Here is a 14,369-nt window from a genome sequence, read left to right as displayed (position 1 = left end):
ACTTCAAAATTTTCCTATTTTGCCAAAACCAAATCCCATTTTTTAAAAATACTCCCAGCACATCTGGAAGAACATGTCTATCCTACTACGTTTCCTACACTTTGGAATGGTAGATCTCAAGTAACCTGAGCTCTGATATGGGGTCACATTAAAAATATATTAATGGGTTATATTGATAGATTGGTAAAATACTTCTGCTCCTCTTTTTGTTATGCTAAAAAGTATAAAGGTCTTTTGAACAAATACAAGTTTTTTAGGTAGTTAATGAATTACTCCCCCATATTTCCAAATTCCAATAAATTAGGTTAAATATGAGAACCCATTCCAGAAATGAAAGGTAAATGAATGGGTGACTTGGCAAATATGAGGTCTGTCTTTTCTCCCTAACCACACCAACACATCCAAAGGCAAAGAGTCAACTGCAGATTGTTGAATCAACTTCTAATAAATCTGCAATTAAGGGTAATGCCAAGCAGCATATTGAGCCAAAAAAAGGAACATCAAGATCCCACACAGCCACAGACCTTTAGAACTTACTTCTATGTAGTCTGATTTATTTTTTTTACCAACGCAGACAAAATAGCTAACCAAGCACTACTACTTTGTTAAGGCTTTTCCTGACAACTTAAGGGCAAGGAAGAAAACTCAGCAGCCTTGGCAACACGTGTACTTACTATTACGTACAATCCATGCCAGCAGATATATTTTTTTTCAAAGGCCAGTGCTTCAAATCCCTTTCTGACATAGTGTATAATGGGCTATAGTTCAACTGGTAAAGTTATTGCCAGTTAGCATACACTCCCATCTGTTATCATGATTTATCATACCACGAAATAAGGTATAAACCTTGCGCATTGGCCTGATCCAGCAAGCTCTTCTTTTGTTCTTATATTCAAACAATTCTTTCTTACTTTTGAAGTAGTAACATTTATTACTGCTGATTTACTAAAGGCTACTTTATAATTAGAGATACTTCTGAATTTGTCAAATTCAACATTCAAAGTAAGGGAGGTTGCACATGTATATCAGCAACATCTATGTATATATTTGAGCTTATTTAAATTGTCAACTATTTTGAACCCTTCAATTTAAGGCAGAGGAACAGAAGGCACCCATGTCTGTTATCTTTGTTAAGCTCAAACCATGGGTTTGTTGTTGCCATCGCCATAGCTCTGGGTATACCATACCTATGGAAGTTTTGGTCAAATTTCTTCTGTACAGGCATATTCCTGGTCTCTCTATTCCACTAAGTTAAAGGTTGGTGGTTGCATCCACCAACACCATTCCCAGTGGACATCTGGCATGGGAGAGACTGCCCGATTTGAAGCAACCTGTTGGGAAGCTTTATGTGCTACAAAATCTCCAACTGGATCGGTTGTTGTTACCCCTCGACACAATTTTGCTAATTTGCACTATTTGAGGGCTAGCTGCTATCTGGTTGCAACGTTGTCCCATTTGGAAAGCCAAATAATCCTTCATTTATTTGAACTTGCCTGAAGTAATTTTGCCACTTCTGGTGCTCCATCCAGGCGTTTGGGTTTAAATTAAAGTTCTGAAGTTATCTGTTCTTAAGCATCTATCTTGTTTGATAGCATAGTTATACCCATACTCCAATATCCTGTATTTAAGACCTGCCTTTTTATCTGTGCATTGACAGCCTTTGTTTGAGTGGGTATAATTCTGTAAGTACAATTTAAATTTCCTCTTTAGGCTTGTTCCTTATGGGCAGAAGAGACACATAGCATAGTAAAAAGAAGAAAGGACAATTCCACTCAAAGTCTCATGACTGGAAAGAGAGCAACTTTAAGTGAGAATTCAGCAGGCAGCACCAGCAAACTGCATCGACACACCAGGGTTTCAACTATTTAAGAGCTACACACTGAAATCCTTATCCGGAAGCAAGCCCCACTGGGCACATTGATACTTAATACCAAGAAAACACACACAGGATTGTACCGACATATAACTGAAAGGTGGGGGCATAAGAACCCACAGAGCATCTTACAATTACAGATTGCTGTGGGGGGTTGGGGTTAAACATTAACACATCCCCAAAAACAAAACCACGCAGCAGAACAATAGTAAGGCCATAGCACAACAATAGCAAAGCCATATAAAAACATTGTCGGAAATTAAAAGCTCAGAATAAGAGGAGGGAGTCAAGTATAACTAAGGAAACATCCCTAGGGAGGGGACTTCTCAAGTCAGGGCGCCACCACAAACAAGGCTTTCACTAGGTGACCTTAACGGATTTGAAACAACCCTGGGTACTGAAAGCATCCCTCCCCTGGCTGGCATAACACAATCAGAAAGCATGGTCTGAGGACGACCACCCACCACCTTCTAGGGGGTTAAGCGGGATGAGGTACCGCCAGCGCCTGGGCGGGAGAAGTGGACACCGCGTGTATTCCGCCTTGGGTTGCGCAGCGGGAGAAAGGCGGCATACAAAAGTTGGGAAATAAATCCCAATATCGAGCAGCTAGCCACGTTCTCGGCGCTGCCTGCTCCCTCAGCCTCCCAGCCAAGGCAAACGCTTCCTATAAAACCCTCCCTCCCGCCTCCGCCTTTCCCTCAGCCCCGCTGCAGCCGACGCCTTTCTGGCCACCTCGCGAAAGCAAAAGGGCTCATCCCTCTCCCTCAGCTCCAGGGCGGCGGGTGCCTCACCGTCATCGTGGCTCGGCGAACTTGGCTCCGCGAACGCAGCAAAACCCACCAGAAAAGAAAAGAAAAAGCTTAGAGGCGGCAGGGTGTCCGTGACCGATAAAAGTTACGCCCGCCGCCCGCCACCGGCTGCTGCTGCCGACGCTGCGCGAGGCTCCCATCCAGCCCCACAGCGGCTCCTCCGCCTTCGCCAGCTAACCAGCCCACCCGCCGCCTCTCTTTCTGCCCCGCAGCTCCCTCTCGTAGCCTAGGCAACCACCCGCAGCTCCACCTCCCTCTCCGCGCTGGGAAGCACGGACCAATCGCAGGCCGTCACGCCACGTGACCCTCCCGGGAGGCGGCAACGCTTAAAACTCGAGGCGGACGCGGTGACGGTTGAGGGGGAAGAGCCGTTGGGGCCTCCCCTCAGCGCCTGCCCCCCACGCGCCGCTTGGCAAGAGGAGGGAGTTTTAATAGCCGGGTATGTGGTGGGGTATGATTTCTATTGAGTGCGGCTGATAAGGGTCCCCTGCTCTCTCTCTCTCTCTCTCTCCGCACCCCCGCCCACGAAATTAAAAGGCAAAGGGGAGCGGGGAGCCGTTTCTGTGCTGTGGGCTGTCGCCACCCGTCACCCCTTGCCTACCACTTTTATATTCGGTATTTCTGATCTTGCAACGCAGCCTTGCGAATTTCATTTCGCAAAGGTCACCTTCCTGGGGCAACTGATAAGTAAAAGCAATATAAAGATATAATTCCTGCCGCAATGATAATCCTATGTAAATGCACCTGAGAGTAAGCCCCATTGTATACAGTCAGATTTACTTCTGAGTAGTGCTGCAGGAAGGGATGGGATGTCTGTTTCTTCTCTCACTGCTACCTCACCCCCTCCAGTTTTATCTATTTATGCTAGTTGAAAGAGAGCTGGTGCAAATCATGCCAGTGTAAACAGACAAAAAGGGGCATGTGGGTGGTGGGAAGTGGGATTATTATTATTAATTGAATTTATATACAACCCTATACCCTGACGTCTCAGGGCACTTAATGGAATAAAATCAAAATATAAAACCACAAAATACATCATCAAAATAAAAACAACAACCCTAATAACCCCCCAGTACCCAAAACCATATTTTAAAAGGGCATAGGATCACCACAACATTTAAAGTAAGACAATTAACAAAGCCACTGGTTGGAAAGACCATGATCTCAAAAATGTCTTCAGGAATATTTATTGGCAACCAAATTGGCTGGATGCTTTTCTGATACAGTTAAGCTGCATCATAATTGTTTACTGGTTCTTCCTGTGGTGCTTGGGGTAACCTAACTACCAAAAATGCAGGTGTAACTAGAATTCACCATATAGGAGACAATGGAAAGGAACAAAATGAAAGTCCACATTGCACCTGCTCTACAAACTCTGAATAGTTAGGATGCAAGTGAATTTACACAGGTGATACTGGCATATCTGCCTGGTTGACATTGCTGTATAAGACTTGCATAGGATTGTGCTGTAATATATTTAAACTGAAAATGCACCTGGGACCACCAGTATGACTGCTGTGCTTTGAACAAGAGTATTGCTCGCTGCTGCATGTATCGTTAAAGCTAGTGAACTAACCACAGTGCACAAATACAGGGCCATCTACAAAGTTTTTGTGCTAGTGCAAATTTGCATTTGGATTTCTAGGACAGAAAAGCCATCACTGACTCTCTTTGGTAATATTAGATCTTTCATTGTGGAGTAGCAAAGAGAACTTGACTCCAATTGCCGTGTTGTTTTCTATCAATCTTTGGGATTAAAGTGTCAGTCACTTGCTACTACTGAAATACCTTGCATATGCCCGACTCTTCATGTGATGCAGTGGTTTTCAGATATTCTGCCTTCAGGAAATTCTTTTCATTTCAACTTGTTTCTTAGGGAAAGCTATGTGCTTGCTATGTAACCCCTGCAGAAGACAATGTATCCTTGAACACGACTCTTGCCTTCACCCTCCCAATTCCTATTGGACATTCTATTTACCCTATGTGAATGAAGAATGTACCCTAGATAGAACATACATATTATTCCATAGGCTTCATTTCAAAGGTCGCTCAGGGTTCTCTGAGTGTTTTGCATATTCAGATCCATTTAAGGCACCCACTCTTACTTCAGACCAGACCTTCTGATGTGATTACTTCAAGGCTTCTCTGTCAATTTCTGTACTCTGAAGACATGAGCTACATGTTACATTTGGCATTTGCACAGGTGAGGCCTGAATCAACTATAATTGCACCGAATATGGGTTTCATCTCCCACATTAACAGTTTGGTCCTCTGCAGATTTTCCATTGCACTACTCTAAGAGACAAGGTGCGCTAGAGGTGTACTTTTTAGAGGGAAATAACATGAAGAACTATCAGAAGCAGTGACAACCATTGCTTGCCTAATCCCTGCAGCCATCCTATGGAAGCAGCAGCTGTTTCTACCAGGAAACATTGGATGTTCCCTTCTGTTGGTGTGGTGCGTTCTTGGCTACATGAGTAAGGGCTAGTCACCCATGAGCTTAGGAAATAGGGAATGATTCCTTGAGATTCTAAAAAGTATATTGATAGACCAGTGGATTTGATAGTCCTGTATGAGTTGTAGAAAGCAAACCAGCTCTTTGTTATATCTGGTGAAGAGTTCAGTGTAACAGCAAAGCTTACTCGCCTGTTATTGTTCCACTTTATTGCCTAATTTTAATCACTTGTGGAAAAGCAAGAATGATCTATTTGAGATGTTAACTGAACTGACCCTTATGAAGAAGTGTGCATGCACACGAAATCTGAAGAAGTGTGTATCTGAAGAAGTGTGCATGCACACGAAAGCTCATACCTAGAACTAACTCAGTTGGTCTTTAAGGTGCTACTGGAAGGAATTTTTTTATTTTGTTTTGACCCTTATGAGAAAGCAGAAGTATATGGAATATTATCTGTGTAGCTCAATGACAGAGACAGCTCTAAACGTTAGAGTCTAAAGACAGATCTGTACTTGTTATGACAGCTGTTGGAAACTGATGTCAATATTATATTACAGAGTGTTTTAGTAATCTTTACTTCTACTAGTCCTAAAATATGTTTATGGTGTTATTTGAGACAGTTTGATTGTAGGAAGGAATCAATAATTGCTCCCATCTGTTGAGTAAATAAATAGTATATGTACATGTGGCTTTTGAAGTCAGTTTTGTTGAAAACATTGTGCAAAGGATTAAAGAATGTTTGTGTAGTGCTTTGGAAGTCTAAAGTATTATAAGTGCCAGGTATTATTATTAAATCCTGTATGAATCAGGCCCATGAAAGACTAAACCACCAGCGGGTTTTTTAAAGTGGCAGAATGCTGCACTGTGTTTTTTATGTTATGCATTTGCTTTTTACATTGCTTCTGGTTATTCTGCCTACATATCTAGTTATTTATACCTTTCACATTTGTATCCTGCACCTTGTGGAGTTCTAAGTATACAGTGACTTTATTTAAACCATTTGTAGTCCGCCTTTCATTATCAAATGCTCAAGGCAGCTGACAACAAAATCAAACCACAATTAAAAATATCAGTTAGAAGCAACACAAAAACCCCTTCAATAATACCAACAGCAATGGTAAAAATTATTCCATAACAGTAGGTTAAAACCAATACAATAAAACCACCATATAAAAACCAAATTCTTCGTTAAACTGAAGTTTTGTGGTTGTTCATGTTGCTAGTTTCCATAAGGCCAGTGGCAGGTGGGGATAGGGTAAGACATATTTTCCACAGGAGGGACTTCCAGATTTTCAGGGGCAGCCATAAAAAAGGTCCTCTTCCTCTCCCAACCAAGCATTTTAGGGGATGCTGGGACCACAGGAGGGCTTTGAATATGATCTCAACAGACTGGCAGAATTTATACCATTTTGTTTTCTTCTTACAACTCATGTGATTTCACAGCTAGTTACCTATCCAAGCACTGAACAGACCCAGGCCTGCTTAGCTTCAGCAAGATGGTGGGCTCATGTTCTTTTAGATCTGGAGCAACTTTTGTCTCCAGACCCAGTTCAAAGTGCTTGACATAAGGCATTTCCTGGCTTGGGATCAGGGCACCCGAAGGACTACCTGTCCAGCATATTGGCATAACTGAACCTTAAGATATTGTTTTGGGGTTTTTTGGGATGCACTGTAGGGTGAAGTGTGACAGAGGCCTTCTATGGCCTTCTCAGAAGTGACAAATCCCCAGTTATCAGCTTTCCTAGCTTGCTATCAAGTTGGGTGTAGGCTTATTTTCCCAGGCTTTAAATCTGTTCTTAATTTTGATTTATTTTAACTGGTTTACGTTTTTTAAGTTGTTCTTATATGTTGACACCAACTGGAGTTTTCCCCCTAATAATTAATTGTCACACAGGAGGTTTTTTGTTTTGTTTTTTAAAAAAACAAACAAACGCAAGATTGTGGCTGGTGATGGAAGAATAATTCTAGAGTGGGTTCTAGAATTTTGCTGGAACTCTGTTTAGCTACCAATACAAATGTTTTTGGTGGCTGTGGTGAGATTATTACTTGGTGTGTGAAAGTTATAGGTATCAATTCAATGGACAAGTTCACTTATGCCTATTGAAATCAATAGAAAGGAGTGCCTAACTTTGTATTAGATTGTGTCTGGTATGTTTCCAGAGTGACTGTGTTTCTAGAATGTGAAATATTGGAAGGGATATTAATTGCAGCAAAGACAGGGCATGCTTATTTCACACCTGGCTTCTTAGATTGTCCACCTGTTTAATATATCTTCAGAAATTCAAGTGTAATTTATTATAAAATGAGGGCATCCCACTGACATGACCTAATGACAATTTACTACATTTTCATTTTAAAAATTCCATGCCAGCTGTATTTCAAGAGAAGAAAATATGGCATATAAAATTGTTTGCCATTAATGGTCACTATATTAACATGTGGTTGCACTAACCTAGTTATCAATATTGCTGATGTGCCAAGAGTTAAAGAATTTGATAATCCACCACTATCTTCTAAAGATACCGAGTAAATTAAAACTGATGACAGGAATTTTGGCTATTTTAAATAGTCCTTTTAAAGTGAAAAGTTGTTGAAGGAAGAAAAGACAGAGCAAGAGACCTCTATTAGATAAAATTAGAAGTCTTTGAAATATTTATATAATAACCTACAGACCCCAAAGAAGAGGTTGTGAGAAAAAGTTGTTAGACATATACTCTTGGACAAATCTTATAACAGTCAATTAGGGCAGATTATTGATTACTGATGTAAAATTAAACCCTAGAAAAGCTCGATACTGTATGTATTGCCCTGATAATAGCCAAAAGCAGCCTTGTGGAAAAATAGATTTCATGAATGGATTGTGGGTGGGTGGATTGAAAATGAGTTGGTAATAACAAGTGACTCCAATAGGTTAGTAAATAAGAAAAAAGATCCCAGAGGCACTGAATTTATCACAGCACATCTTTTGTAACTGATTGTACTGTTGCTTCAATAAATAAATTAGTAAAATTAAGAGAGCAATATTTATGTTGATCACAATGTGCCTGTAATAATAAAATTAGTGTAGGAAGAAAAAAAATGGTTTTTTGGAATTTTCGGAGATTGAATACTGATCTGGTATAAAATAAGGATATAAAAGAAATTGAAATGGGGAAATAAACTTGTTCTAAAAAGAAAATAAGTTGGGTAACTGTACAGAATCTGTTTAAAGTCCCATGAGAGTCATGTTTTTAAGTTGTAGCTCTAAAAGCAGGAAGACAAGACATTTAAAATATTGACAGACATTACATTAGGGTTCTTAAACAACTATCTGGAGACCTAAATTGATCCCAGTTTACTGTATGGGATGAGTTCTTTAAAATTCTCATCTATCTGGTTTTCATGCATGCAGAGCACCAGCAATTGAGGACCATATTTTCAGAAAGTCTTCCATTTAAGTTAATAAAACAACTAATATTCTTCAAAGTATATAAATGTTTAGCCAGAGGTCATGGTATAGATTATCAGTCCTAAAAAATATGGTCATGATCTCATGTTGAGAGGCTGGGTTTTCAAACATAACATCCAAAACCCTTTAACAGATGTTCAAGACTAAAATATGTTAAGAGCAGTTAATCCTCAGTTAGCATGTTTTAGGTATTAGCTGCTTTTCTTTTTAAGCAGGAGTTAGTGATCTGCTTTATATTTCATTTCTTTTACTCCCATGTTGAAAAATACTGGGATTTGTTAATTCTCTTTATTTAAAAAAACCCACACCCTGAAATTGTTTGAAGTATGCAGTGTCTGATTAAGATACGGAGATATGAATAAGCATATAATATAGCCTACATTGTTTTTCCTGTTTAAACTTCAAAAAAGGATAGAGTGGATTTTTAAAAGTGATCATCAAATGAAAGGTAGTAGATAAAATAAATAAAGTGTGAGTTAGTCTAATTTACAAATAAAAGTAACATTTATTATATTCTTTTTATGATCAGCAGGCCCTTGGTCTGTAATCCTAAACATAGGGAGTAAGGCCTATTGGATGCAGTGGGATTTACTGAGTAATGCTTAGGATTGTGCTGTTACTACTAAAACGTAAAGCTTTTAATGAATATACTGTATAAACATGGCCATAAATTGCCATGATAATTATGCATTGCATCCCAGAGATATGCATGGGTTGTTTCTTGAATGGATAGGATTGCAACTGTGCACATTGATTTTGTGCCAATGCAAGGGTTAGCCCATGGAGTGCTTCCAGCATCTCCATCTATACATGGAGCTGTCCTGACAATGTAGTCAGTTGGAGAACCTGACCTGGAGAACACACAGACACATGGATTGAAGCCAGAGTCTTCAATGCTACAACAAGATACAACATATAATAACTTCTCAGAAGTGCATCATTGAGTTCAACAGGACTTACTCCCAGGTAAATGCGTAAGCATGCTTATTAGAGAATAAGCTACACTGAATTCTGTGGGACTTCATTCAGAGTAAACATGCAAAGTTAGAGTAGTTGTGCTCTTTATTTAACACATACAGTTTATAGTTCAGTGTTTTCACTTCATGGACAACTCCATTTTTAAACACATTTGCTTAGAGGTGAGCCCCCCGATTTCAATGGAACCCTAAGAGTATATAGCATGAGGGTAACTAGGCATGGAGTTACAAGTACAGATCATGATCCTCAAATAATTTCAATACACATTCCATTTATTTTCTGAAATTGTGAGAATGCATATGTGTAAAGATCTCAGCTGCTTATGTACTCACTAAGCGAACCTGAACAACTCTTAAGATTTACATATGTAACTTTTTTATGTATTCCAACTGTGTATTGAAAAACACAGTGTACCAAGAACACTAGTTACTATCAGTGCTTTCAATTTCTTTTCTGAACCATGTTTTGAGGTTTTTTCTTATTAAAATATCGCACAATAAATTCCCCCAACAAGGCTGTTGTTAAAATATTTCCTACATTCAACCATATGCCTTTCTCAAACTGTAATTATCTGCATGGCTGTTTAATATCATTTATTCAACTTTCAAGCTAGCTTTTGTTCCATTAAAAAAAATCAAAACCGACAGCCTGTCAATACATTGTAAGATTAAGATGAAATAAAAAATACAGTACCTGATGTATGCCGTTGTTTATCCAATAGCTACCCTTTCTGCAACTGAATTTCACTCTGCCAGAGCTTCTGCATTAAATGCCTTCATCTCCTTAAAAAAAAAAAAAAGTATGTCAGCACAAGCCCAGGCAAAATTCAAATCCAGGAAAATAAAATTAAGCATGCAGATCAAAGGGAGACGAGCAGTGCCTGTAATCTGATCAGTGATCTGTTGCCATACATCAAAGGCAGTGCTTGCGAGACTGGAGAGAAAGAACTTTCTTTATAGCAGGTAGTTGTGCTCCATTCTCTGCCTTTCTCTTGTCTCAAATACGGTTAATAAAAAGTCATCGCTATAAGCCCACCTACCCTCCTTTTTTGTTGTGAGGAGGGGAAAAACATGATTCTTGGAGCTGAATGGCTGGATCTGTAGTCCTCTCTCTCTCTCTCTCTCTCTCTCTCTCTCTCTTTTCTTTTTGTTCCCAAGCTGTGCTCATTGTGGATTGTGTGTTGGAAGCTTTCCCCAGTGCCAGCGGGTTCCGCTTTATGCCTTTCATCTTGCTGAGCTGATCCCATGACATCATTCAATGCTGTGGGACTGGTTGGAGAGCTATAATACAGCCTGTGGGGAAACACAGCTGAACTGCAACAAGAGTCTGTGCAGTTTTTAATTGAGTTAGCTGTCGTAAACAGTGCAAGAATGTCCTTCAAAAGTTTCTGTTATTTGGAATTTTCATATGAAGTCACGAAAGAGGCAGTGCATTTTACATGTCCTTGTGTAATAAAGTTATCAGATAATCTTCAAGTAAGGGTATCTTCCAGCATTGTGATTGACCAAAATCAAAATTTCCCACACGGGCTTAAATGATAAACTTGTAGGATGATTTGTAACAGCTGCCAATAAATTACCATTGAAACCACCAAAAGAAAGAACAGATTCCCACACTCAATTCCAGTACCAAAGAGGCTTTAGAGAAAAATGTCCTAATAAGTCTACAAATTTTTAAGCAACTTGAATTTAGTTGGACACCAGTGTGTTCTGAATGGGGGGAGGAAAAACATAGTCCAAGCCTGTGCACGTTTACTCAGAAGTTAGTTCCGCTGATTTAAATGGGACTTCCTGATAAGTAAATCTGCATACTCTCTCAGGATTAATGTGAACTGGATTAACTATGACAGTAAGAGGGAGCCTTTGGAGACAATTGCATTGCTTTGCTCATCATGGCTACTGGTATCTTGTGCAACACTGTTAAGTACTTCTGCATCCATTAATCTGTTCTTCTTTCTTCTGGTCTTGCTGGATGCTGATTTCTTTCTTCTGTTGTCTGGAGTAGAAATTGCACACCTCTTCCTTTGCATCAGGAGTGGTGCATTGATGGGGAAATACTAATATGCTTATGAGTAAGCACAGGGACAGGAAGCACATGTCATCACCAAAGTTACTCAAAGGTCCACCTTCTCAACCACCAACACCACCACCACACACCTGTGCCCATTTTTCATTACTGGGGAAAATAAATTATGTGAGCAATGCACCTCTACTCACAGAGTGGACATGTGAGGGTCTAGATTAACCTTGCACAACCTAATCACCCCCCAGATGTGTTGGACTACAACTCCCATCAACCAAGCCAGTACAACTGGGCTAGCTGTGGTGAATGGGAGTCGTAGACCAAAACAACCAGAAGGAACCAAGTTGGAGAAGGCTGATCCAGGTAAACAAAGCATTGTCATTAGCAAGGCACAGGTCCTGGTACAAATATATGGTCCTGTTGACTAGGTGATTTGAATGTGGGACCCTCTTCACTCAATTGCAGTCCGTGTCATCTTGTAAGTAGGAGAACAAAAGGCCAAGAGCTAGTCTTGGTCTGGAGCTGGAAGCTGGAAAGAGACTAAACTTTGCTCCCCCCCCCCCCAAAAAAAAACCAACAACAGTGGGGAGCAAGCAAGATCTGTTAGTTAGTTAGTTAGTTAGTTAGTTAGTTAGTTAGTTAGTTAATTCGGTCAGTCCTTCCATCTTATGCTCACATTATATATGTGTGTAAATAAAGCCATATATCCTAAAGATGCCCCAGTCTCCAGTGACCTTTATTCCAAGGAAATCAAACCCTGAGTAAGTGCTGGCAACCCTGGAATCTCTCACAGCTCAGGGATTGGGGTGCATGCAACAATACTATATCTTGGAATCACTCAATGAAAGTGACTGGCAATAGATTCAGGACAGACATAAGAAAGTACTTCTTTACTCAACACGTAATGACTTTATGGAATTTGCTGCCACAAAATGTGATGTGGCCACTGGCGTAGATGGCTTTAAAGGGGAACTAGACACATTCATGAAGGATTTGTCTACCACTGGCTATGAGTCATGTCAATATGTAGCCTCTAAGTTCAGCAGTATGCCACCACAAATTAGCTTCTGGGGAGCAGCCATGGGAGCATTGTGAGCTTCCTAGTTGGCCATTTGGACTAGGATCTTTGGTTTGGTTCAGTGGAATTCTTATTGTGTCCTGATCTACTTGCAGGGAGGGTTGGATAGAAATTCAGAACTTTCATATTTTGCACTAATAATGCACAAATAAAACACACAAACATATATAGTGCAAAACATGCTCAGTTTGAATGCTTTATCTGACCTTGATATCTGAGTGGTTATATGATTGGGATTTTGATTTTGAAAAGGATATGATCGTAGGAAGAAAGAACTTTGTAACTATGAGATGGGGAATTTGTGGTTTTTCAGATATCAATGAGCTCCAAGTTCCATCAGCCCAGCGGTCCTTTAAAGGGTAAACAGACCCCTGACCATTAGGTCCAGTCGTGGCCGACTCTGGGGTTGCGGTGCTCATCTCGCTTTATTGGCCGAGGGAGCCGGCATACAGCTTCCGGGTCATGTGGCCAGCATGACTAAGCCGCTTCTGGCGAACCAGAGCAGCACACGGAAACGCCGTTTACCTTCCCGCCGGAGCGGTACCTATTTATCTACTTGCACTTTGACGTGCTTTCGAACTGCTAGGTTGGCAGGAGCAGGGACCAAGCAATGGGAGCTCACCCCGTTGCGGGGATTCGAACTGCCAACCTTCTGATCAGCAAGTCCTAGGCTCTGTGGTTTAACCCACAGTGCCACCTTTACCTTAATCCAATAACACCTGGAGAGCCAAAGTCTCCCCAATAACTGTAAGCACAAGCCGTATGTATGAGTAGGTGTGGTTATGAGCCAATAATAATAATAATAATAATAATAATAATAATAATAATAATTTATTTATAACCCGCCCATCTGGCTGGGTTTCCCAAGCCACTCTGGGTGGCTTCCAACAGAACACTAAAATACAATAACCTATTAAACATTAAAAGCTTCCCTAAACGTCCCTAGTAAGGACAGTAATTTCACCCCCTTGATAATGTTGCATTTCGCAGCTTTATTTTATTTATTAAATTTTTCAGTCACTTTATCTTGCCAGGCTTAATCCAAAGCGACTTACAATCAACCAAACAGACCACAAACCCCACATAAATACATTAAAACCAAGAGGAAAGAGAAATACATTTAAAACACCCACTTCTAAAAGGCCACATATAGTTAAAGGCCAGAGGCCTGGTTATAAATGAAGGTTTTTGCCTGTGTGAATCTGTTCTGGGTTTTTTTAAATTGGCCCTGGATAAGTGTTTGTTCTTGAGAACTGGGATATGCTAATAAAACACCAGCATGATGTGGATGAGCTGCCATGTGGGTGAAGAGGGAATGGGAAAACCTGGGCACTAATTCTTGAAGTTCAAAGTTCTTAGAACAACCAGCTTGAATGGAAAGGAAGAGCAAGAGTAAAATGGAGCTGGTCTTTCAGCAGAGATAATGCTGCTGCTGCTGCTGCTGCTGCTGCTGCTGCTGCTACTACTACTACTACTACTACTACTACTACTATACTACTACTACTACTACTACTACTACTACTAATACCCCCCACATCTGGCTGGGTTTCCCCAGTCACTCTGGGCAGCTTCCAGCACTTACCCTGTATCCCATTCTCATGGCCAACTGGTTGGAATGGCTGCATCTAGGTGTCAGCTGAGAGAGAAATGAGCCCAATGGAGCTGGTTGCCCAGCAGAGCCAATGCAGTGGTCCTCCTCCTGCTCC

General features: G+C 40.5%; 1 protein-coding gene across 5 annotated transcripts in view; it reads right to left on the bottom strand.

The window, feature by feature from the left end:
- The window catches only part of TNFRSF19 (TNF receptor superfamily member 19), a 54,884-nt gene extending 44,129 nt beyond the window's left edge, over positions 1-10,755 (bottom strand). The window contains exons 1-3 of one of the 5 annotated variants that reach the window (XM_081860581.1): positions 10,603-10,754; positions 10,257-10,345; positions 4,471-4,575 (exon numbers count right to left, since the gene is read on the bottom strand). The gene's annotated coding sequence lies outside the window, so the exon portion shown is untranslated. Of the gene's footprint in view, positions 1-2,664; positions 2,847-4,470; positions 4,576-10,256; positions 10,346-10,443; positions 10,547-10,602 lie in introns of those variants that run through there. The other 4 variants (XM_081860583.1, XM_081860579.1, XM_081860580.1 and 1 more) reach the window with 4 other exon arrangements.
- Positions 10,756-14,369: the final 3,614 nt, after the last annotated feature.

This window comes from Podarcis erhardii (genome assembly GCF_964252035.2).
Source record: "Podarcis erhardii genome assembly, chromosome: 4".
Classification (NCBI taxonomy): Eukaryota; Metazoa; Chordata; class Lepidosauria; order Squamata; family Lacertidae; genus Podarcis; species Podarcis erhardii.
The sequence above is the reverse complement of the archived record's forward strand: the minus strand, read 5'-3'. Positions and strand labels throughout refer to the sequence as shown.